Source organism: Tachypleus tridentatus, chromosome 6 (assembly GCF_004210375.1).
Source record: "Tachypleus tridentatus isolate NWPU-2018 chromosome 6, ASM421037v1, whole genome shotgun sequence".
NCBI lineage: Eukaryota > Metazoa > Arthropoda > Merostomata > Xiphosura > Limulidae > Tachypleus > Tachypleus tridentatus.
This window is the reverse complement of record NC_134830.1, coordinates 79,806,905-79,834,823: the sequence shown is the minus strand read 5'-3', so window position 1 is coordinate 79,834,823 and position 27,919 is coordinate 79,806,905. Positions and strand designations below refer to the sequence as shown.

The 27,919-nt window shown below is 33.0% G+C and overlaps 1 protein-coding gene across 7 annotated transcripts in view; it reads right to left on the bottom strand.

Annotated features, from left to right (window-relative positions):
• Oatp26F (Organic anion transporting polypeptide 26F) overlaps positions 1–27,919 on the bottom strand; it is a 114,573-nt gene that overhangs the window by 53,936 nt on the left and 32,718 nt on the right. For 3 of the 7 annotated variants that reach the window (XM_076505700.1, XM_076505695.1, XM_076505693.1), the window contains exon 2: positions 13,994–14,047. The exons of 3 other annotated variants lie outside the window; for them this stretch is intronic. The gene's annotated coding sequence lies outside the window, so the exon portion shown is untranslated. Of the gene's footprint in view, positions 1–1,789; positions 1,813–13,993; positions 14,048–27,919 lie in introns of those variants that run through there. One more of the 7 variants, XM_076505697.1, reaches the window with a different exon arrangement.

The window sequence follows — 27,919 nt, the reverse complement described above, 5'->3', positions numbered from 1 at the left end:
GTATCATATATTTTAAAAATCAAAAACATTTTAATCCTCAATCGGAAATTACTAAAATATGTTATTGATTATTATCCCACAGCTTGTAAAGTCGTCTGGTTTACATGGAATCAATTATGTTTATTTGTTTGGAATTAAGCATAATGGGCTATCTATGCTCTGCCCATCAAGGGCATCGAAACCCGGTTTCTAGCGGTATAAATTCTCAATTATACCGCTGTGTCACTGTGAGATAATCAATTATGAAATACGAAAAGAAAAAATTCCAACTGAAAAGGGATAAATGTTTTAATAAGAAAAACTCGTACTATTTAGCTATGATTAAGCCTGGGTCAGGATGTACAGTGCTGGTAATCGCACAGAAATTTAAAATAACCAAATGTTTATGAATTTATCTTAAGTCTTAGATTACTATAGGAGTAGTAACATCAATACGTTTGAGATAAAAAGGCAAAAAAGAAAAATTTAATAAATATAGTGAATTATAAAAACCATGACCGAGTAATATAGCTCGAAATTAGAGTTAAAGTATGAAATGTTACTACCGATATTATTAATGCGTGTATTTCTTTGAGAGCAAAGCCACGTTGAGCTATCTGCTGTATTCACCGGATGTTAGTGTTACATGTCCGTCGACTTATCGCTGTCATATTTACAATGAACAACCTTATTAAGAAAATTCTCCGAAATTGATGATACTCTTTCAATGGATTGAATTATAACTCCTGTAATTCTTATAGAAATTGCATGCGAGATTGAAACTAACTAATCATCTTACAAAGAGAAGTTTATAATAAACTCAGTGAATTAAGACTTTATGACACTCCAAAAAACTGTACTTCGATCCACTTTGTACATTGTATATGATGTCTGTAAATTATTAAGACTAATTATTTCAGATGTAGTTGGGTGTGCAGATGATACTGCCTTAGTTTTTGAAATTCGTATTTGGGTTGATGTATTTGATAAAGCACATCAGAGATCAAGTACAACTGAACACTGTTTCAATAATAGTATTTTAACTCCAAACAAAGGAAAAACTAAGTTATTTTCTTTCAGTTCTGTAATTGGGGAACCAAGTAAAACAAAATTAAGTATACACCACGTGCATTGTAAGAAGCTAGATTTTCAGTGTAATTATAACAGCAAAACATTACCTATTTAAGTGTTATAGTATTTTAAATGGAGTAAGCATGTTGATTAGCTTTGCTACAGGAGTAGGAAACATGTACTTTGAAACAACTACAATGTTAATTTTATGTTAAAATCCATATGTTACGCATTTATATAGACAACTTTTTACCATTGTATTCTAGGGTGGATATAATTACATTAAAATAATTGGAAATATTAATTAATAGTGTACAAAGAATTTAAGTCAGGTAAGTTGATTAATTTTCATTCATGAGCTCGAAAACTGATTAAAGAAATTAGAAGCATTTTTGCCCCAAAAACTTCTAATCCATTAAAAACAATTAATGAAATTAAATTTAAAAAGTGAAATTGTTGAATGGCTAAGAATATTTAAATACCTTAAGTTTAAGATGTTTTAATTTTCTATTATTATTATAAGCACGGTAAAGGTGGTTATATATCAACATTTTTCTCTTTTGCTGTTGTGTTTTTGTAAAACTGTATTTTGAAGAAATTAAAAGAAATCCTAAATAAATTCTGCGCTTCAGAGAATAATATATTTTACCTTATTTATTGTATCTTGAATAAATCCCTTTTATTCAAATATATCAGTAAGAAAATAAAAACCTTACATCTGCAATAAATTAAATCTTACATATGCAGTAACGAGTTGTGGGGATTTTCACACCTATATACGCCACTGTTACTCGCGATTCCCTCTTCAGAGTGGTTTATCAGTTATCACACCCAGGATATAAACCACTGAAGCAACAGAACAATGTTTAAGAAACAAAAGTTCTAACAGAAGCATCTCAAGTTCTAACTGGTTCTGCAACGGTGTTGAAAGAGTACATTCCAGATTATCGTCATTCTGCTCTGTCATTTGTTGTTAGTTTTACCAATTGGTGAGCAGATACGCTATTCCGATTTTTTGCACTTCTCAGTATTTAGTAATACATTTCGTAACAGTATTAAGTCTGGTACTTTTCGTAATGGTATTATCAGTACTATTTGTCTTATCTAAAGCAACAGTATTATTTACAGCATCAGTATTTAAACAGGAACCACCCGTTGCATTATATTTCCGAGTGTGGCACCAAGATGTTTATCCGAAATTAGTTTCGTATTTTTCAACTTGTTTCTGTATTGGCGATTAGCAGAGTTTCGGCGAAAGGGAACGTCAGATACAGTTTTACTTAATTGTTAAAATATCACTGAACAATATACTGTTATCTCTAAGCTTCGTTCCTGTTACAAAATTACAGGCCACAGTGCAGTGCCAGTCTAGTTATTTTCTTTTCTAATCAAACTTAATCCGAAATGTAATTTTCAGTTGCTCCCCATTTTATGCCCAGAATATGTCCACGCACTCCAATACTTTTTTGTTTATTTGTATACATAAAGTTCTATGCTGCCTCATATGCATGAGTGTGTTCATCTTTAATTTTACCGTTTAGTTTGAACTCTCCAACTTAGCCAGATGTTGAACAGTGGCTTCCAAAAGGGTTATGGATGACAGAATGATAAATCTACTGTCCATACGTTTTATTGGATGCTCATTCTTTCTCTTTATTTTCTTTTAATTCTAAACTGAAAGTCATTTAACAGTGCAGTAACAACGCCATAATATATCTAAAGTTGGAACTTTCCCGAAAGAAAAATAAAACAAAAATTAAGAGTAACAAATATTTTTATTTCTTGCTTTTAAGTGCATATGTTATGCTGAGTTGTATTTCATGGCATGCGAACGCTTTATTGAAAGTACAAATTGCAAAGTAAAGTGTCCCTTTTAGTGCCAACTGACTGACTGATAGACAGACACTATTGTATAGAGATGCGAGTGTTTAAAACAGGTGTGCCTTCCAGGGAAAATTATCTTAAAACCATTAGTATTACCGGAACTGTAATGGGTGGCAGTAGACAAATGTCACTAAAACATCTACAAAAACTTTTCATTAACCTACTATATTTTAAAGACTTATTGCGGAAATTGTTCAAAATACCTTTGTACGTGTATAAAATTAACAAAATACAGCTTAACCATATTCATATAAAACATAAAAACGTGACTTGTTAAACATGGATGTCAAAGAAAGTTTCTTTTTACCCTAGTTGCATAGAGATAGTCACATGACTGACAGTGATGTACAAACCATATATACGTGCAATTACATCCATCGCATATCTTTGTTAAAAGTTAAGTACAAAGCTACACAACGGACTATCTGTGCTCTACCCAGCATAGGTATCAAAACCCCATTTTGTGTGTTGTAAGTCAACCGTTAAGCCACTGGAGGGTACCCCATCATAAACTGGGATAGGTGCAACTCTTTGAAGTCACAGCCGAAAGTTGTGTTTAAATCACGCGTTCTATTTCCACGTTTTGTTCCAACAAATCAAGATTATAAAATACTACATAATTATAATACTGAGAGTAACAAAACTTTAACTGCAGGACACCATTTCGGTGTAGCTTTGTTTGTTTGTTTTTTTTACAAATTCGGGTATTACAAAAAGGATGATGGAAATCTCAGGCGACATTTCTGTCCAATGTGCACATTAGACAAGACAGTTAAAATATAGATATAATCTTTAATGTTATATATGACCACCATTGTTATAGAATACCTTACAACAATTTCAACTTTTTTATGGAAATCAGTCATGATTAGGAATTACAAGAGTTAAAATGAAAAGACTAACTTACAGCACATACTCATTTGTTTCGCAATTAATTTTTTGCGACAAGTTTAGGTGATGTTTCAGTATTCCTTCGGAAGGTTATAAAGATGCAAAGTAACAGCCGTAGTTCCAGAAGAAAAACGATTCGTTTTACTTATACAGAGAGGCAGTAGGTAAATATCAAAACATATTCAGCTATTTGTTGATTTACCCTAAGCAACTATGGAGTCTTCTCACGAAGAAAATGGAGTGCTAACAGATGTGTCTTCTGGCTGTATAATATAAAATCAGCCATACAACCTCACTAGGGCATTTAAAATATTGAAAGAAAATTCACTACCTAGCTTATTAATATTCATTAATTATAGCCTTCCCTACGTAATAAAAACTTAAGCCTATTAACAAACAAAAATATAGCCTTATTAATATTTAATACACATGATTTAGTTATTAAATTTAACTGTATTCTTACATAATTCTTGCATAGTTAACAGAAATCAATGCGTATAGTCCTATGGATTTAAATGTACTCACGATGTTAAAGTTGAATCACACTAACATACCATAAACTAACTTTGGTAACTTTGACAGGGTGTTATCATCGTGTCTACACTGTCTACTTTATATATCTATTTCGATCCATAAACGTACTAACGAAGCAACGAGATCACTTACTAAAATGTACTCACCTGCAAAATTTGAGAAAATGAGTAGAGAATATACAAGGTGATGCAAAAGTTGCGTACCACCATGATTTGCACAGTTCTGCTCGTACAAATGTTCATTACCATTGCACATAGCAACTCTTTTACTCGGGTCTTCACCCATTTCCACACATTACTGCAACGTTAATGACATTCACACCAAGTATTTTAACAAACAAATGGCTTAGAAATGTCATAAAAATGTACGTCTTTTACTTCACCTTGTTTATACGTGTTATAAGTAACTAAAACCCAGATTAATAGCATTACGATGTTTATTACACATGTAAAGCATTCGCATCAAGTGCTTTATATGACTCGATCCGCAGATAAGAGTTTTCTTCACGATGTTTAATCAAGTATTGTGTTTTCTGTAATATCATAGTCAGTGATTATTAAGCACTTCTTACGGGGACGCTGTAACGAGGTTTTCTCTATAACATGACTACTTGCTGAGAAGTGCACTTAAGTGTGGTAACTACAACGCGTTGTTTAATACAACATGCCTCTCTACTGGTTGGGAAATATTTTCAGATATGGAACTTTTACGTGGAGTTTCACACAATATAGTTTCACTCCCGAAGGACAATGTTCAAGTGCGGCAGTTCAAACGTGTGGTTGAACAATATAGTTCCTCATTTAAGAATATATCCAAATACAACTGTAACATGCTGTTTGACACAATGGTTAAGCATTCATAAATACATTAACGTGTGGTAATCGTAACGTAATATTTTATACAACGCGAATTCAGTTACAAAGATGTAACAAACTTCAGTTTGACGTTTTGTCAAACGTTCTAGTTCTAAAACGAGGAAGCACACGTAAATCATGTTCTTTGATGCAGTTCTAGCATTGTTTCGTACTACCATCATTTGAAACCAATAGCGAAGGAAAATAACTTAGCTGAAAGGAATGATAATAATTATCTTTATCATTATTCTACAAACAACGGAATATAACTTTGGCTTTGAAACTTGACTAATATCACGCTATACGAACATGTACTTAAATACATTTATTAAAGAAACAACTCCATAAAATATTTTCACCAACCGTAAAATTATGCATCCTCTAACAAAACTGTAAAAAGCTGATAACGAAAAAATCAGAGTAAAAGTCTACACTTAGTACCAATCATTCATATTTATAAATATTACAAATATACATGGTACAATTTCTACTTTGACTAAACATACGAAACCAAAGAGGAAATTCCTCATCGATACGAGTTCAATCACCTTTTCACCTAAAGTCTGCAAGTTTGTTCAGAGGGTTATGACCTACGAGTCCATTTATTAAGGTTCAACTCTCCACATCTAATTAGATTATGAACCACCCGCATATATCACTATCACACCGGCCGGATATGTTGCCGTTTTTCTTTTTTATGTTTCGGAAATCAACACCCTCTTAGAAAGTAAAACTCTTCATGACAAAACACATTCAATGTGGTTTTATCACATTCTATAAAAGGTTAAAATGTGTCAAATTTATATTTAGAAAAAAAAGTTATTAATCCAATTAGGATTCTACGTCAAAAACATTTTAATGTGAAAATTGGCTTAACTTTATTTGTAGAATGAAATCGACAAATATCAGAACAGGAAACAAAAACAAGCGACACTGTATACGTATAGTGTGTAATACTGTATAGTGTTTGAGTACACTGTATACGTGCTATGTTGCATTAATTCTTTAATTATAAATTGTGATTATATCTCTTGGAAACATGTCTACACTTTTGCTGCAGTATACTTAATCTTTTGTCAAATCAAACAGGAATGACCAAAACCAAAAAAGGTTCAATGAAGTAATATGAAAACATAAAAATGGATAACATTGAACAAGTTACGTTTGTTTGTAGTTAAACACAAAACTACACGATGGGGTTATCTGTGCGCTGTCCAACACAGGTATTGCAACCAAGTTTCTAGCGTTCTAACTCCGAAAAACATTCAGCTACGCAACTGAGGAAAGTGAAACAAAAACAATTAACTCAAACCGTATCTACGTATTAAGTAATATACAAAGCTATATTTAAATTTCAAACACATGTCAAACACAAAATAAATTACAAATCGCGGTTTACTAAGAAAGGAACGTATTTTCCAAACATTTTATATTAACACGTGCGAGAATTAAGTATTTGAAGATAATACTCGTACATAGCGTTTATGAAACAACAGGTTTCCCTAAACTGTCTCACACACACAAATGTAATAACTCGAGACATGGCGTTTTCAAAGGAAATGGCGTGATTTCCGGTCTGTATTAAAATTAATACCAATAATTACTGTGTTTCCTGGCTTTTGTTATTACGATGACTTTGATAATTTTAGGTGTTGATTTTTTATCTCACGGAACTTCTGGAATATTGCTAATGGTGTCGTTTACCGTGCGTGATTAAATAATATTATACGGAAGTCTCCTGTCCCCCCAATGACTCAGCGGTATGTCTGCGGACTTACAACGCTAAAAACCGGTTTTCGATGCCCGTGGTTGGCAGAGCATAGATAGCCCATTGTGTAGCTTTGTGCTTAATTCAAACAACAAGAGAAATCTCCGGTAGGACAACGGTAACTTTACGCATTAAAATCTAGAGTTTGATTCCTCGCGATGGATAGCAAATAGCACAACGCCGCTTTACTCCACAAGAAAGAAAGAAACAAAAGTATATAGAAATTCATAAAATATGTACGATTTGAAGTTCTTAAAAGCATAATAACCAACTGAAGATTTGAAAAAGCGTTTCATTAAAATGTTTTTATTCCTTTCTTAAATTCTTCAAATTTAAGGAATTGATGAAATTAGTCTTCATTTAGCACATAACCTATTTGTTTTAAAAATGTATAATATTCAAGACGTTAAAAAGTTCCGAATTATTTATCAGTACTCGAAAAAAATTATTACACTGATTAATAATAAAAAAACTAATTCTTCTTATAATTCATCGTACCTTTCCTCCTCAAAAAATGAATGAGGTTTATTTGTTTGCTGCTAGGCACAAAGCTACACAATGGGTTATGTGTTGTACCCACCACGGGTATCAAAACCCGATATTTAGCACTAGATATTCTCAAACTTATTGCAGAACTACTGGATCCAAAAGGAGCTTATGAAAACTGCACAACATTTGGCTTTGACAACGTTGTTTATGTTATATTTAGTGAGTGGTAATTTTACCCCCCTCACACACACACACACACACACTTATATTATAGAATTTTTAAAAAACAGATACTTCCATCTAGTAAACTTGCATAGAAACAGTGAACATATCTTCTCCCCCCAAGATAAAATGATATGCAAGTCACCATGTGTCTTGTATATTATTATTATTATTATAATTATTATTATTATTATTATATACATTAACTTTCAATTACCCTTGTAACCCGAGTACTCATAAGATGCGATGGAAAAAAGTGAGGGAAGAAAAGAGGGTTTACTGAGTGAGCTTAAAAGAAACCATGCTGTCAGTTTTGTTTTAGAATAATTGCCAAGTATATTCACCAATGTCAAGAACGGCCAACGTCATTTCCAATACACATAATTAATACTCAAGGTGGGATTAGATAATCGGACACTTATAAACAGATCAAGGAAGTTTATGTAAACAACTCAACAGATTTAGAGTGGGCGAAAAATTGATGCAAAATAACTTTTGTTTTCCGTAATTAGTTTCATTCGGTGACCCATGATAATAAGCAGTCCTCACCACGAAATTATGATATTACTAGGTCCACGGGGTACTTGGTATGATGCCAAATACTAGCCTTCAAAACACCACCAATATATATCGAATGACAACATCAGACCGCGGTGAAACTACGTCAGTCGGGGCTGCGTAGGGTGTTTACACGAGAAATCTCTGAACACGTAGAGAACTACAGTGTGCGATTTGTAAAGATATGCAGGCCACTAAACTGACGAAAGAAATTAAACAGAACACTAAAACAGCAGTAACATGCAATTATTATTTAAAGTGCTATCTTGTTTACTAGTTCAATTTGGAACAGTGAAAATCACGACAGCATAAAAACGTGCAGAAACTAGTTTTTGTAGCAAACGGAGTAATTCTAATGTATTATTCTGTGGTATAACAAATATAAAATATGTTGATAACATAATTAAATAATTTTAGAGTCTCAATACTTTAGATTCGTCTTTAAATAAAACAGAAGATAATTTGTTTTATAGTCTGTTACAGCCGATATTCGGTATGCTTTTACATACTTGTAGTTGAAATATACCTTCGTAAAGTCATGAAGAAACTTACTCGTATTACGGTGTTCCGATTAACCTACTTGATTATTTCGTAAAACTAACGACACTTAGATCTTAACATGATTTTGATGCATTTAATCTTAATAGACTACATCCCCCACTTACCGGGTAAGTAGTAAGGGTTTGTTTGTTTTGAATTTCGCGCAAAGCTACTGAAAGACTATCTGTGCTAGCCGTCCCTAATTTAGCATTGCAAGACTAAATGAAAGGCAGCTAGTCATCACCTACCGCCAACCCTTGGGCTACTTTTTTACCACCCTTTCAGCCGTAGAGGCATGTTTGGTGCGATGGGGATTCGAACCCGCGACCCTCAGATTAGGAGTCAACCGCCTTAACCCATTTAGCTATGCCGAATCTGGGCTATTTGCACTAGCCGTCCTTAAATTAGCAGTGTAAGACGAGAGAGGGAAGGCAGCTAGTCATCACCACCCACCGCCAACTCTTGGACTACTCTTTTACCAACGAACAGTGGGGTTGAACGTCACATTATAACGCTCCCACAGCTGAAAGGGCGAGCATGTTCGGCGCGACGGATTTTTGGAACCCGTGACCCTCAGATTACGAATCGCACGCCTTAACCCACCTGGCCATGCCGGGCCAGGAAGGGTACTATGTATTTTATACTTCCTTAAATAATACGTCAATATTTTAGAACTCTGCGTTTTACACTTCAGTTCACAGAAATTTAAGATATGTACTAAACAAGAAGACTTTAAAAATAATTATTAGTGAAATTTGTAGCAGCTAAAAAGAGTATTTAACCCAAATATTGTAGATATAGTTGTCAAGAAACTCAATAATGTGGTGATGACCCAAAGTATTATTTTAAAATCCAGTTATGTTAACAATTAAAAATGAAGCTTTAATTTTGTCATATATTGCAGGTTTAACCGAATTTATTTAAAGTGTTTAAAAATTAAATATTTTAATCGATGAATAAGATAAAGCGAAATTTAGGTAATATAAAGATAACATACACTTAATGTAAAAAAACAGGAATCTATAAAATTGAAATTGAACAGACTAAACGTAATTTAAAATATTGTTTAATGGAGCATAAAGGATATGTAAGAAATTGTAAAAAATGAAAATTCAGCAATAGTAAAACATATGAAAACACAAAACGGTACTGTGGGGGGGACTGTAATATTGGGTCAACCAAAATGTATTTAGCCACTAATATTTGAGAATTCTTGAAAATAATTAGGTGCAAAAAATATCGTGTATGATCAAATAAAGATGAAGGTCCGGCAATTATATCTGTAAACAAATGTGGAGTGGCGTCTAAAATATTCACGTGGGAATTATAAACCTGTACGCATGTTATATAACATTTAAAAACAACAAAACGTATAAATGATTTCACCTTTTAATTCATTCCTGAAGATGACGCTGTGACGTGAAAACTAAGTTAATTTTTTTAATTATAACTAAACTTGTCAGGTTTGGATTTGCTGTTTTCAACGCAGTCCTTCCTTGCGATTTTACTTATTTTACTATTTAACCTCATTAAAATGTATTTGTTTTGTTTAATTTGTTTTTGTTTCGGCTTGTTTTTGAGTTATAACGAACTAACATACATAATTAAAACGGTTTTAATTGTATACCTATTTTAAAGTTGTGTTTATTACTTTAGCCAGATGTTCATTTTATAAAAACACAGAAACTATGATAGATGGATTCATATTGCAGTTTGTTAAAGCCAGCTATGGGCCAACTTGTACGGGTTCTTAAACCTTCGCTAGCACCTGGTCTCGCAGCGTATGGACAATGAAATGCAATTTAATGACATTTATATAACTAAAACCGTTGGTATTTGAATAACATGCATAATTACAGATAATCGGAAAAGTCCGGGAAAAAGCGTGATAAATTCAAATTACACAAGCTAAAGTAAACAATGGTTTTACAAAATTCTGAAAATGATACTTGCTTACATCATAGTATGTATACTGGTATTAATGACTGTACTTTATGAATGATAGAGTATAAATAAAAGAAAAAAATTTGTAAATAATTATTAAAAGGAAGGCAACATACTATATGCAGTAATTATATGAATGTCTTACGAATTTTAAAAGTAAGAATACAAATCATATAAACCAACTGGCAAGTGTATTCAAAATACATTGGTTACAACAGGAGAAAACGTTTTATTCACAAAGCCCAGTCTGTTCATGCTAAATACACAACTTACCAAGTTGAATCCACACTGCCGTAAATTCAATCAGTATAATTATTATTGTATTTGATGCAATGCATTCCTTATACTGGTGGGAATATATATTTTGAAGAAGGTAATAATCGAATAAACTTTTATGATGTACTCGTGTTAAAGTTTACCTAATGGACCTTCAGTCAAGTAATGGAGACACGGTAGAAATTAATCTCAGTGGTGACTGAGTACTTTAAAAGTAAACTATAAAACACTGCCACGCTAAAAAGAGTTATTACAGATGAAAATTAGTGCAGAAAAAAAGTGATATCCACACTTCTTGAAAGATTAGAGATGCGCTTTTATGTTATGAATCTAATTTCGGCTTACCATTCAACTGATGTAATTTATTCTTGTGTGTTATACGAAGGCTTCAAAACAAGATAACTGAATACAAAGTAATGAAACATAGCAGCCAGTAATACCTTCTATAGTTTGTTAAAATATCCAAGATGACCACTGTAATGCATATCCCAACTGCAACCACTTTCAGTTCTACTTGAATTGCTCGATATTGTCTAAACTGATACAATAAAAGCACTTCCTATATCTCAAATTGGCCATGATGGAGACGGAACGCTAACACGTATAGCAAGTCTTTGTGACCTGAATGGCAACTCTTAAACCTTTCAACAGGCAGTGATTACTAGTGATCGATGGTCACTAGTTGAAACTTACTTGTTATTTGTAATCCAATGAAAAATAATGGCGGCCTTAGATTCTTCACTGTAAACAGGAACGTACAGTTTTTTAATCGTTTAATCTCTTTTGTTAATTCTGAACGTTGATAGCAACAGCTTCCTTCCTGATACTTATTCATTAGAAATGTTGAGTATGAGGAAGTTGAGAAAAAATCCAGTTAAGCTGTGTTGTCTTGTATACGTACATCTGACGAGCCTTTCTACGTTCAGTATTAAAACTTCAGATATAAGACTGCGTTTATCTATGGAACAAAGTTTAATCATATAGTTCGTTATTTATTAAATCACCTTGAAGCTGCCCACTATTATTTATCTCTCATATATTAACACTTAAAGTACACATATCTTGGAGTTAACTTTTATTACAGCTGAAAATGTATATTGGCATTGAACATAACATAGCATGCGAAATAAAACTATACAGTAAACAGTATTCACTTCTAAATATTTTTATCTGTTTTCCCCCATGTTTTGTATATCATTGATAGCCATTGTGCATTTTTACTTTTCCAATTCTCTTTAATTATTACCAAGTTGTAATCTGGAACTAAGTCCAAATAAAAGGAGAAAAGGATAAAGAAAGTTGGGTTCACTTGATCTGCCTCAAAACTTTAACCTCTGAACTACTCGTTACCCTCCTTTACTCAAACTGCGAGCTTATTTATATTTTTAATCTGATGTATGTTTATGTTTCGTTAATTTTTCAAATCATTTAGAAACAAAACAATTACCTGAACGCTTACTGTTCGGTGGAGTTCTTAAAATTTCCAAGTAAAAGTTATTTTAAAAGTATTAATCTGAACGTGCTCCAAGATATTTGAAATACAAAACAAAACAAAACAAAAAAATGTCACGTATTTTTTTTCTGATTGTAGAAGAGTCATAAATATAATAACAATTAGTTGGATCGTTAAAAGCTGCAAGTACTTTTCTCCTCATTTAAAAAACTGAAGTCTCCTTCCGATTTTTCCAAACGCCTGTTATCTATTCTTCCCACAGTGCCTTAAAATGAAGTCGGTGTGCATGAAACTCAGTTTTTAGCTTTTTTTTTCCCTCCGTTAATTAATGAGAAACATTATTAGTGAAGTTTGAGGTTTGAAAAATCGTTCTTAACCGTTCTAAGTCAGAGATCGATTCCTGCTGTAAAACGATACAACGTGTATAAATTTATATTCCAAATACTACAAAATCTATACGTTACGTTTTTAATAATATGGTTCATAATGTTGGATCATCACCTTATTTGGCGAATAATCTTTAAGTAATGATAATGTCATCCTTTACTACATATTTTTTCACAGCTTTCCAGAGTTGGTACAGAAGTTAGCTTTCTTTGGAAACAAATGCATTTAGTATTTGTTAATTTAAAAGAAAAAAAGAATAAACAACAAATGTGAAAACAATATCTCGTTATTTCTCTTATGTAAGACTATCTGCCGAAACCACTTATTTTATCATATATGATACGCTTTTAGAAAATAGTTTTCTGAGAATTATGATTTAGTTATTCAATAAAGAATTAAGAAGCATGAAGTAATATGTATTTCAACAGACGAAAAAAATTAAACAACGATTTATTAGAACATTTGACCCAAGGAATATATCACACTTAAGCAGTAATTTGAATATTATAAAACAGTTGCGATTTTCCTGTACTAGATCAAATACAAATAAAGAAGTTGTATGTAATCCAATGTTTGTTGGTCCAATTTCATGCAAATTGGGAATTAATTAATTCTTCGACAAATTTCCAATTCTTAGCTACGTGGTGAAGCAATTATATCAAAAATAAATGTTACATAAAACAATTGTTTACATCTCTCGAAATAAAAAGTGACTGTAAAACGTACGAAATTAAGTATAATTAATTGTTCCAACACGGCAGATCCAAATGATTTTAGTGAATATACTGACTGGCTATAATTACTTCAATCATTGGCGGTGACTGTAAAGATTATTTAAAACAAACCTAAAATGTGTTGGGCCAAGTACAATAGTACGATTGATTACAGAGGCAAGAGGTTTAAATTTGGAAACATGCTACTAATAACAACTTTTAACGAGTGAAATCGAATGGCAGATTCTAGCGTTGTAAGCTCAAACTCACCACTGATTCACTGTGGAACTACTTATTATATTTATATTAAATCAAATAAAAAGTTGATACACAATTAACAACCAAATCAATATTAGTTATTGATGTTGGAACGTGCGTACGAGATTATCTATTATAAAACAATAGAGTGATTAATAGAAAAAACAAATACCAAATGTTTAGAACTGCGCTATCTTCTAATATGTTTCCTGTAGTTGTTGGATACCTGAAAAATAAAAATAATTATGAATAATTCGAGAAAAATCCTCATACAATCTCTAAAAATTAATAATTTTTAAAAATGAGCAAGTAGATGTTGGTTCAACACTGAATACGTGGCCCTATTTAGTGAACTCTTAAATTACTTTGAGGAAAAGTCTTATATAATCATAAATTGTATGCTATGGCTAGCCGGTGTTTTACGAATTTTGATATGGTGAACGGGGTGTGGCCTAGTGGTTAGTGTGCTGTGTTGTGAAAACCAGGAGTCATAATTTGCGTCCTGGTGCCACAAAAACAAATTCCACACTATGAGAGGGTGGGTGCGTTAACAAAAGTGACGGTTAAATGTCATTACTCTATTAAAGTAACCAGAGTTTGTTATGGGGTTTGTTGTGTAGCTGCCTTCCTTTCTATCTGTTAGTTCAAAATTAAGAACAGCTTATCTCTACCCCACTTCTGTGCACTTTCCCGATACAAGAAAACATTTACTAAAACTTCATTAACGGTCATAAGAATCGTGCCTCATGTAAAACTGCATTTGTATTTAGCATGTTAAGACAGTGTACGTTATACTTTTGCGGGTTCGAATCCCGGTCGCACCAAACATGTTCGCCCTTTCAGCCATGGGGGCGTTATAATGTGACGGTCAATTCCACTATTCGTTGGTAGAAAAGTAGCCCAAGAGTTAGCGGTGGGTGGTAATGACTAACTGGTTTCCCTCTAGTCTTACAATGCTAAATTAGAAACGGCTAGCGCAGATAGCCCTCGAATAGCTTTGCACGAAATTCCAAAACAAACAAACGTTACATTTTCATAATAAGCAGTCTTGCGGTTTGAAGTTCTATTTCGTTAACTACATATACGACCTAAAGACGATAAGCTCAAACGAGTCCAAGCATCAACCTTCCAACCATCTAAGTTCGTGAAACATTACATGCACATGAAACTAATAAGCAAACCATCGATCAAACGTCTTGTTTCATTATACGCTTACTGATTCAGGCGTTTAACTGCGTTTAAAATAACCATGTTAATAATATACTATGAAAAATTTGATGAAACACTTTGTTAATATTGTAAACAAAAATTGTAAAAAAAACAACAAAACATTCAATCATGAAGTAAAAAAAATTAAAATTAATATAAGAAACTGCTATCAAGAACTTAAGATTATTTTAGAAACATTAACCATCTTCTAATAAAAGAAAATAATGAAAGTTTAGAATCAGCACAATACCAAAGAATATTTTTAAAGAAGAAATTGCTAATCTTATGAAAGTATTGATCAACTGTATTGTCATCTAGTGCTAAAGCTTTCTATCTTAAAGTATCTTTGACAGTTTCTCAAACACGTTATTCAGTAAAATGGAAAAATAAGATCAGTTTGGATATTATTTCAACTTATTTATTTATAAAATTTATAAAACCTATTTACTTGAATCGAGTATTATATTAAATTTAACATTCAGGGTCACATTAAGGTATTGTAAGTGACACCTCACGCATATTTCTTTCTCATCGCCCACGCCTCCATGTGATCGCTCCAGAAATGAAATATTTGTATTAGTAACATTAATGATCACGTGATCAATCATATGATAGCTCGCCACTCGAGTGGTACCTCGATCTGATGGGGCGAGTTGCAGCCTATCGCATTACAAACAAAACAAAAACATAATTCAGCACATTGTTTATTGCCATCATTGTTAGCAATTATTTAGGCCGTAGGTTTTGTTCACGTCAGTACAAAGTGTGTAGGTCTTGGAAGACCTGGGAGATTCGGGTAACGTTTGTTTCTCTTTCGTTACTCTGTTTTTGTGTTTTTTTGTTTATTATATGTCGCCCTAGACAACTGTCTACACTGGCTATGCGTACATGGATCCCTGTTTATCACGCCACGCGGTAGTGTGTTGTGTGCCCACACCACTCTACAACACGTAGTACTGGCACTAATAGTTTCATGATCTTCCTCTTACTAGTATCCTCTCGGACTGTGGTATTTCTGTCTGTCTGGGTATGTGTGCTAACGCTATTAGCTTAATGAATTAGCGTAAAGCAAAATGCTTATTACGGCTGTACCGATTGCATGGGGTATGCTGGGGTAAAACAAAATGCCGGCTTTGTCGACTATGAATAAATATTTTCTGTAAAATTCTTAATGTTGTTAAATGTAGCTATCAGTATGGCCCCTAATTTTGATTTCATAAAGTCGCTCACTCAAACCTTTTTTGGGCCGCATGTTATCTTCACCCTTAAAGTATTTTTAATTACTTATCTATGAAATACTAGCGAAAATATCCAGAAATGGTGGGTTTAAAAGGTGATAATATAGGAGCTTTCGCTACCCTTTCACTTTTTATGAGCCACAGCACACGATATATCCGTCCGATGCTACAGTATCTGCGATATACGATTCATTTAACGTAACATTTGTCGACTTCCTTTCTCAGTTCATTCTTCATTCATCATCTTATCCATTTAAACCCCTCTTCTTTTTTTTTAGGAATTCATATGATTTCCTCTAGTAAATTTAATCAAGGTTAGTTCAGGTTGGTAGTTTTCCATAATAACTTGTAACACAAGACAGACAGAAGGCTAAACTATACTTTAAACAAATATACATGTTAAAAATAAGTTATAGTCGAAGTTCAATCATTTCTCGTACAAGTATTCTTTAAAAAAAGTCAAGTTATTTGGTGCTGTAGAAAAAGGGACAAAGATAATCTGGAGTGATTATTTTGCAAACTTATTTGTAGCTTAATTATATGAAAAGTAACGTTCAAATAATTATCACAACTTAAAGCTATACAACTTTAAGTATGATATTTTTGTTTTAAACACTCTGAATTTTCATCACATCAAATATTAGACTTTATAATCTTACCTGGCATATAATTTCTTATACAAAATTAAGGGCATCGTAAACCGATTTTGTTGACCTTGGTTCTAAAGAAGGAACAGTTATAATAAAACCTTCCTAATAATAAATATAATTTCAGTCAATTAACTGTATAACTTGTAAAATTAACTATGTTAAATACGACACAAAGTAGGTATTTTCTAAGCCAGACAAAAAGTATTATAAACTCTTGCAGTTTTCACTACTTTTATTAAAATATGGTAGTAAAATACAGTTGAAAATTTGTCATTCTAAATACCAACTTAGTCAAGAAGCATTTAATCTGAAAAATGATTATTAAAATCTAAGCAGTTTTCTTTTACAAAACTATCTTCATTTGCAAAAGGTTTGTTTGTCGTTAAATACAGTTGTTTTAGCATTTTAATTCCTGACACTTCCTAATTTTAGTTGTAGAAATGTGGAATTCTACAAAAGTTTAATAAAAAGCACAGGTTATTAGCTAATTGCTAGTATATATAGTTATTAGCTTCAATCATAAAAAGTGAAGTTAATACACGAGCAGAAAATTAACAAGTTATCAAATAAACTGATCGTTCTGCAAATCGAAGAATAATTTTTAATAAAGTTCCGTTCTATTATGATCATAATACCAGCATATTCTGAACTAAAGGCCACAAGTAACACTTAGTTCGTGATATTCATTTTAATTTTAAGCATACAAGTTAGAAAACTATTATCGATTTATCCAACATTGTGACTCAGTGCATTACTCTAGAAATAAAATCCGTTGAGATTAAACAGAACGTCATAAGTGGTGCTTAACGTGACTCTAATGTTTAAGAGTACGGTGTCACTACCAGATATCTAATACACACGCTAGGTGGGTTTACAAGACTGTGCCAAGGGATTAAGGACAGCAATGTTTTGGTTCATCTCAAAAATACCTAAAAACGACAAACATTACTTAACTTGTTTGGAGTTTACATCATGTTTCCATAATGACGTACTCTAGACCTGCGATAAACACCCACTAATAGTGAATAGACTGGTTAGTACGCTTAATTCAACACTGAGAAATAATGTCAAATGATAGAACAATTACGAAATACCCTGCGATTTGTTCTTATGCAACACTGTCTGGTTCTATTAAACATCCCTTTGAGTTACTGAAAACTCCGTTTAATTTAATCAAATGTATTAAATTAGTGCATACAGTATTTATGGAAACAGGCTGACCTTAAATAACAGTAACTCAAATATTTTACAAACATACTCAACTAAGAAACACCAATGACATGTATTGTGAAAACAAAAATACACTCACTATGGTAAAGGAGTAAGACGTTACCATTTTAACAGTTTATTAAAGTATCAGTCAATATACACCATATGTCTGGTATAATTTAAGCAACACGGGGACTGACAACGTTTGTCAGTTCAGTATGGGATGAGCATACGCGTTCGTTTTTCAATTTTCGCCCAAAGTTACACGAGGACTATCTGCGCTAGCGGTCCCTAATTTAGCAGTTCGAGACTAGAGGGAAGACAGCTCTTCATCACCAGAATCGCCAACTCTTTGGCTATTCTTTTACCAACAAACAGTGGAATTGACTGTTACATTATAACGCTCCTATAGCTGGTGTGACAGGAATTCGAACCCGCGTCCCTCGGATTACGAGTCGAGTGCCTTAACCACCTGGCCACGCAGTGCCACGTGTTTCTGCATATCAAATATCATAAAACATACCAAGCCTTATTGTGCTCTTCAGAAAATATATTCAATTTCCACGTTTTTGCTTACACTACAAAAAGTTTTACTTTATCTTATTATAGTTTCTTTAGGTTACGTCACAAGTTAGTTAGGAAATTTATCTGCAATGTTTTTATGGAAGCCAATTTACCGAAATACACGAGGGAAAACTGCTTAATGATCGTGTAAGATGTATGGTATGTTATGAACCATCTATATGACTATCGCCGTAAAACATATTCAAGATCATATCAAAAACAAAGATTGTTTTATCTGACAGTTGTCTAAACAAGGATATTTCACAACACTTTCAATCCGCAATGGTAAATTTAAGTGATCGACCAAGAATCCCAGAAAAACAGAACGTGGACAGAACTTTCGAACGCGTAGCAAAACTATTCACCTCCTGACAGCCACCCACAGAATCAAGTTAAACCAACTGTTGTGAGGTGACGACAATGGCAACTAACAGCCTAGAATTATTTATACTTAAAACAAATACAAAAAATTTAAAAAAAGAGCTTGTCATGCCTACTCAAATATAAGCACATCAGTTCTGGAATGTTAAATGGCCGAGACGACAGGATGACGAGCTCCCGACTGCAAGACAACAAAATGATCACAACAAACACAAAACTACCGAATTTTAAATAGGAATGTCCTTCACTTTTTCATGCACTTAATTTTTGATATGCGATTTAACATGGAAAAATACGTAATGCCAGTCAGAGAAAACAATAATTCTCCAAACTTTAGGCTAAATATATAATTTCCAGATTTCAATTCTTCTTTACAATCGTTCCTTTTAATGTTAAATTTATTGAGAAAAAAATGCAATATTATAATAACCTTGAATATCGCATTCATTTTTCCAACAATATGAAATATTTGTACGGGTTAAAATATACACAATAATGTTATATATAAATATTTCCTTTCTAACCATTTTTGTAATTGGTAGAATATTTTAAATCTCCATTTTCTTGAAAACTGTCGGTGTGTGTGTGTGTGTGTGTGTGTGTGTGTGTGTGTGTATAATGTTCACATATTATTTTGGAATCAAATATTTAAAAGGATTTTCACAAATCTTAAGTGTAATTTATGGGTCTCTGAAGATAAGTGAAATATTAATTTACTTTAAGGCACTCTTGTCTTATAGGAAACTTCAGGACCAGAAATGTTTCTACTTATGTCTAATACGCAGAATAACTACTACTTCACACCACATATAGCATATATGTCTGTGGCATAAGCTGTGAGAAACTGGTTAAGCTATTTTCTATGAAATGTTGTACAGAAACCGAGGTGGACTACCAAACAGCTGGAGTTTAGCAACAGATTTAATTTTACAACCTTTATGCTGCCAAGAAGTGCTAAGCTTAGCAAGTAGGTTTGTAGCAAAATAGTTGTTCACACATTTAATGGCACGCTAGTACAGGCACCTTTGTACCTTTGTATTGGACGAACTGTTCATATACTACGACTCAAAACAATGAAAAGGACAACCCATGTTCCCATTTACAGTATGATGTTTTAAGCCCGGTAATGCCAAGTTCCTTTGTTACTATTCCTTAAATTAATTACTTACATTCTCTTTAACTCATTAATTCTGGTGTTTTTCGTTTTTACTTTCTATTAAGTATATTTTTACAGAAACTTTCCTTAGACTGATTTATCAAGCTAAAACCAGTACAAATACACAAGTTCTCCCCTTTTCTGGTTTCAGTAACTTATTTGAAGGTTACTTTCTGTGGCCCACTGAAGTACTAGTACGTTAATTTAAACAGAAGAACATAAAAAAAGGACTGGAGTACATATCTGGGGCATCTCGCTTTCAGTCTGTTGTTCCTCTCTTATCTCTGGAGTAACTAAGAATAGAATTATGGATTTAGTAACTTGTAAGGTGAGTATAGTTAGGTACATTATTTTACTTTTGTCTAGACAGAACTGGGAGAAATTCTAATATTGATTTGAAAAAAAAAAAAAAAAAAAACAAATGAAGATGAAAAGAGCACGTTTGGAACGACACCATATTCATAATGTGATGGAATCCTTAAGAAGGACGTGTGGGGGAAGAGGTATTCGTGCAAGGCTACCAAATACCATCCGCTCTAGCCTTTCCTACTTTTGAGCTGATAAGATAGTTGAAAACAGTTACTGAAATGCAATTACCACCAACTCTTAGGATACGCTAACAGAATAGTGGAATTCGACTGTCACTCTTTTAATGTGTCCAAGGGTCCCAAAGTGCGGAGCGCTATTTTGCAGAAACGGGACGTGGCGTGAACCACGAGTCCTAGAATTTATAGACCGACGTAATGATCATTGGATCGCGCTTGGCTCCTTTACCTCAGTAAAGGCATGAATTACCTAGACCAAAATGCCTATCATAACTCGGAGCGAAATCAATTACAGAACGAGATACGTCTTATACTTATCTCGGCCTGACATGGCCAGCTGTATAAGGCACTCAACTCATAATCCGAAGGTCACGGGTTCGAATTCCTGTCACACCAAACATGCTTGCTCTCTCAGCCGTGGGGGTGTTATAATGTGACGGTCAATCCCAATGTGTGTTGGTAAAAGAGTAGCCTAAGAGTTGGCGGTCGGTGGTGATGACTAGCTGCTTTCCCTGTAGTCTTACACTACTAAATTAGGGACGGATAGCGCAGATAGCCTCGTTTGGTTTCGCGCGAAATTCAAAACAAACCAACAAACTTATACTTATCCATTCACTTTGCAAAATATTTTTAATATTACATTTTTAAGTGCAAATATAATGAATTATTCTTCCAAAATCTCGAAGAGTCAAACACGTAAAAACTCAGAGACATGTACTAATGGATTTTCTTTGTGATAATTACGAAAATAAACTTGTGTAACGTATTTTAGCACTTTTTTTTTTACATAAAGAACGTTTTGCCACACGTCATAAATGGCATAGCTTGAAGCTCTATATACAATCATTGTAGGCTAGATGCGTATATTAAAAACTTCACTTTTAACTAATTTTCTTTATTGATGTATTGGAAGATCGGAAAAGTTATCCCTTACGAATGAATATTTTGTTGCTGTTGTTGTTTTGTTTTTAATTTCGCGCAAAAATACATGAGGATTATATCTGCGCTATCTATCCCCAATTTAGCATTAATATACTATTGTCGACACTACCAACCTTCAAGCCTTGAAAATTACTCTTTTACCAAAAATTGGGTGGTTGACTAACTTTATAACGCTCCCACGGCTGAATGGACGAGCATGTTCGGTGACGGGGATTCGAACCCACGACCTTCAGATTAAGAGTCAAGCATCTTATCATGGCTTTGTCAGGCCTACTTATTTAAGACTTACTCTTCAATATGATCTTAGAACCTTGGAACAAAATGTGCAAGATTGCTTACTTGATTTCAATTTTGTAGCAATTTATTAACACCACGTAACAAATAATTTGCATTTTTGAAATTTCGTTAAGATGGTTAAAATATTAATGTTAGCTTTAAACTCTACAAGTTCGAAAGTTCATCTTGCTTTAAACATTGTTCTTCAAAAACGCTATATTTGGACGAAACAGACTGTCATCAGAAACGACAAGGAAAACATATGGGAGTAATAAGTCGTTGAAAAAACAGCAACAAAAACGCACTTTGAACTGAATCCAAGATCTATGGATGACAGGAATACTGAACAACACAGTCACTAGATGACATTCGGAAAGATTTGCTATTATTATAACACTGCCTTTAAATGAAGAAATTTTTACCGTAACCGAGTCCAACTGAAATACGAATAAAAATTACGACCCAATCTTTTCCCAGGGTTTGTGAAAGTCAGTTTTAAATGTCTTACTTCATTACCTCAATTGTATCTGATAGTTGATATTATCTTTCGCAAAATAACACGTTTAACATTGATTCTTTATTCTTTTTATCTCTTGAAGTTCTCAGTATATGTCGTAGAAAATGCGTGTAACAAATTTAGTGACACAAGTTTCTCCCATTCTCATCCCACCACGAGACAAACGAGCAACTTATGGTGAATATATTTCAACACTGTGCAACCCGACATATTACTTTTCCAAAGCTATCAGGTATTGACTGAAAACCACTATCATAAGATTACTATTTTTAAATATTACTCCCAAGCATGACTTCAAATACAAAATGAAAGCATCTTGTCTTGGTGTGAAGTCCAAGTACGGTATAGCAGGCAACTTTTTATTCCTTAATATCTAGTCAGCTTTTAATTTCTGATATGCAGCATAAACTGTTCACTAATCATGAACATTCAAATACAAGAAATTCAAAATATCAGATATAAAGTTATCTTAAACCACAAATTTAGAGCTAGGAGGAGCAAGTTGGAATCAATCCCTTAAACAAAGCACGGGGTTCATTTCTAACGGCATTTGATTTAACTCAATACAAAAGTTATAGGATTAAAAGTATAAACGTATTACTTAAAAACAAGAAATTACTAGACTATCTAATGTGCATTACAAATAATGAGATTTTGTGAACTCTTCCAAAAGCAGTTCAGGCAAGACAAACTGAATTTCATTCTAGAAATACGATGTAGATGAGGAAAACAATCGCATATAAACACACACTTGTATATGGGAAAAAACATGTTGATGTTAGAACTTACTGCATTTACAAATTAATATATTACCGCATTTACCCGACTCTTGCAAGCTACAGACTGCAGAGACAAAATTTTAATTTCTAATATCACCATTCTTAAGATCATATACTTTTATATACCATAATATTTATGTCTCAAAAGTCAGCCACTTAATAGTGAAAAAATTAACCTAAAATGTAGAGCTTAGGAAATTTATGTTTAGAAAATACAGAGATCACAATCGATGTTTACCAAATGAACTATTTTAACATGATGAACCTCGTGTTTACTGAGAAATTTAACCTCCGCGTGCGTCAATCACTGCTTGACACATCCGGCACTCACTGCCAATCAATTAGTTTGTTGTACGCCACTGTGTTATGAATTTCAAAGCCTCTAGCAGAGTACGAGAAAGTTACTGTAGTGGTGGTGGGGAAGGAGTGGGGGTTGAACACATGTCATGAATGTTTGATAAGTTTAAGGTCAAACGACGACACTGGTCAGTTCATTCCTTCAACTGCTACTTTTACAAAATCAGTTGTACTACCCTTGAACTACTACGTCATCGTCCATCAATACAAAGTTTGAACCAGTGAAGATAATTTCAAACACTTCATTTCACAACTTCATATTTGTATTTAGTCCTATAGCTGTATCGTTATGTATCATGATACAGGCTATTATGTCTAGCCACAATTATGAAACTCCAGATCACGATGCCGCCACCACAAAATCCCTAATTTTCTATCATGTTTTCGTCAGAACACACTTGTTGGGCTAATGTTTAAAATCATGATCTTTTGCTACTACGATATATGGTTTCACGACTTATCTCTAAGGAGTACATTCTTCTACTTTATCGTTATGTTCTAATGATATCTATGAAATTCCAAGCTCGATACCTGGTGTCTCTTAGGTTAAGAAAGAAAAAAACACTATATACAATGGTAATAAAGAAGGGTTTAATCCCAAAACGTTGTCAAATTAATGTTGTAGATTTTATTACCACTGTATCTTATCGTGTTGTTTTCGTTCTCAAACTTTTTACAGATCTTCTGTACCCTCTCTCTCTCTCTCTCTCTCTCTCTCTCTCTCTCTCTCTCTCTGTGTGTGTGTGTGTGTGTGTGTGTGTGTGTGTGTGTGTGTACGCGCGCCTTTCCCGTTTCAAACAGGGATTGTAGATTGTTGACCATCAGCTATACGATTTTTTGTGTTAAAGGGTAATGAATCCAAGCCATTTCATATATTGACTAATTTTAAAAGCATTAACCACCGACTCCTGATAAGGTATTGGTGACTTAGATGATAAATATTTAATTTGGTGAAAACAAACCGAAAAGTTATTTATTAATGCTTCAACAAACTGAATATAATTGTTCCAACATGTGATCCTATTATCATAAACTTCTGGTCAAAGCAAGACCCCGGCATGTTAACGAACTGGAAGAGTGGAAGGTGACTGACATTTATGAAATTACTGGTACAGTTTATGTACCTGTACTAGGAAGTTGCTAACAATCTTCAATAAACCACAGTTCTACATTTACACCAAGAAATCCAGTTCTCGAGCTCAATACACACACAAAAACAAAAAAAGGGACGCCAAGCAAATGGTAGCTGGCACTGAGCTCTTATCGTACGTAGTTTTCTTAAACATTAGGAATGGGTTTTAAGTGAATTTCGAGTCAGTTTATATTAACATTTTAATACAAACATGTTGTGTACATTCCCCACTAAAGTCACCAAACTGGTGAGTCTATAACGTTAATCAAAAAATATAAGATGAACGATGTTACAACTTCTTGTTCACCTATCGATTGAGTCATGTAATTAAGAAGATTTCATTGTAAACAAATAAGAAACGAGGATATAAGTATCTCCTTAAACAGTTACCTCCTGAAAGAAATGAGAAGCTACATCTCAAAATACCATGCATCTCCTGAAACGCTCACAAATAGCACTCGATTTGACTGATGAATGCTGAAGAATGAATTACAACGGCTGAAGAGAAATAAAACAGAAGAGGTTTACCGAATATAAACAAAAAAAAATACCAGTTAACTGTTTGTAGTTTTAAATACAAATTACTCATAAAAGTTTAAAAAATGAAGGTCATAAATATTTCAAAATCTACAAAATCCGAAGTAAATTGTAAAACACCACATGAAACTAAATTAAAATCACAGGTTAAAAGTTAAAACATAAGCAGAAAATATGTGGTGCAATAATATAACTAAAAATCACAGGCTCTGAAAGTTCCTTGTTACCAACAGGAAAATTCACAATATAAATAATTTTGTATCTTTAAACTAATGATCTCTTAAAAGCTAGTAACTTGCAAGAGATATTTACAACAGATAATTAATGCACTCACATAATAAAAATATTAAATTCATAATACGCAAGGAATAAATATTTCACTTTCATACTGATATTTAAAGTCGTCACATACAACCCTATATATACTCCATAAAAAGGCGCTGATATTGATAATATGACGCGTCGTTACGAGTTAAAATAATTCTTCTAATATAACCTTGTTATGGCTTCTCACACGTGCTTGAATTTAGTTTTATTTGAAGTTTAATTCTTATTTCCTTCACATGCGGAGCAAACCAGGTGAAAAAAAAAGGGAGTAGGGGCTTCGGGTGTTATCAGATCTTGAAATAAGACACTTACATACAAAGCCTTGTTTTGTATTTACCTAGTATCAAATAGTTACAAATTACATCATGAATATCAAATAAAAACTACTCTCCCTAACAAATAATAACAGATGTAATAAAACCCTCATCTTTAGAAACCGCTCGAGTTATTGGATTTTCATTTCATCTCTATCATTCTTGAACCTGTGTTTTTAACAGCATGAAAATAACAACAAATGAAACCAAATATCTGCTACATCCAAACTGCAAGTCCTTGAACATTAAGTTCAGAATAAGAATTTACTGGAAGACACTTATAACGATGAAAAGAGACAGTCATACAAGTTGTTTAGCAATAAAGTGGCTTTAAGTTACAAATAAGTGACCTTCTGAAACTCTTCAACTTCCTCGAAAGTGAATATAGTTATAATGAAATGAATTGAAGAGCTGGAATAACCAGTGTTCAGATAAACGGAGAGTCGCGTACTTTGCTGTTAACAATTAGTAAAACAAACCAAAAATGACTTTTCATATGTTTAGTAGACAGATACACTTCTAAAGACTGGAAGAAGATACGATTACTACAAATTCTTGGCTTTAATACAATGGTATAGTAGTCCTTTCTTTGTATCACAGAAAAAATTTCGACGAAACGAATATTTTTAAAATTAAACAAAACAATAATGTTTTTCCTTAAAGTTTAAATATTTTCGTGTTAAAAATGTTGACATAAGAAAACATTAATCAACAAAGTTTAAAAGTAAAACTTAATTAAAGCAGTAGTCAAAATCTGTTTATAGTAACATAATAAATATACTAATATCCCACAATTAAACGTTTTTAAAGTTGAATAAAAGTGCAAATAACAAATACTCAAAAACTAAATACATTCATGCAAACAAATAAGATTAGTTAGGAAGTATCCGTTTCAAAAAAAAAATTAAAATTTCGCATGAAATACTCTTAAAAGCATAATCTTTCAACTTTGACATGAAATCTCAAAACGTTGTACAAGGTTAGATACGGAAAAAAAAATGGCAGTCTGTCTTTCTCAAACTGTTATTCACATCTCCCGTTAAATTTTCTTTACTTTGCTGCCCAGACGTATACGCACGCACGCACACACATTAACCCACCAAAAGCATTCAGACACACTTGGAACATGTGACGTGACCCATTCAGCAGACTAAAAAGGAAATTTTAGTAACGTGTAATTAAATATACATGAAATGTTCAACACTAACTGGAAATCAAGTGAAAATATCTTTAAAAAAATGTTCAGCTCAGTGGAAATTATTGATGAAATGTGACAAACGTTTACGTGTAAGAACAATGCAAAATATTTTCAACAAATTCACAGCGTTTAAGCTACACAGGTAATCACGAGCCATCTGCGAGCTTTGCGTAGAATGCTTTGAAAGGGCTGGGAAATACACGCTGTACATTACCCCTGGGATGCTAGACACCCACTGAAATGCCTTAGTTGAGTAAAGTATGTCAATGCAGGAACTTTACAACTGGTCGCAATTTTATAAAGTGAAAAGAACCGCATGGGATCTATGGAGATCACAAGTGAATACAAATTCTTATCAGATAATGTTTCTTCCTTCCATAAAATACACGTCCCACAACATCAAATTAGTGAAATACTCCAAATTTTTACTCTATTGAAAATAAAGCATATTGTACCAGGTATTATTTATTGGAAGTTACTCGACGGTAATCGAAACTACGTGGTTCCTACATTACGTTAGGCCGATGAATACCACAGGACATCCCTTATTTAAACAAAAAAACTAACAAAAATATCAATTATCAAGGTTTAAATCTAACCTATAAAAGTGCTAAATCTCAAGAAACTGCAAAACACAGGCTCTCGATACACCAAATATTCAGGAATTTGCCGATAAAATATCTAATGTAATATTATTTAAAATGTAAAAACAAAATTTCTTCAGATGCATACATTCAAATGGAAAGATATAAACCGTAAAAGATACA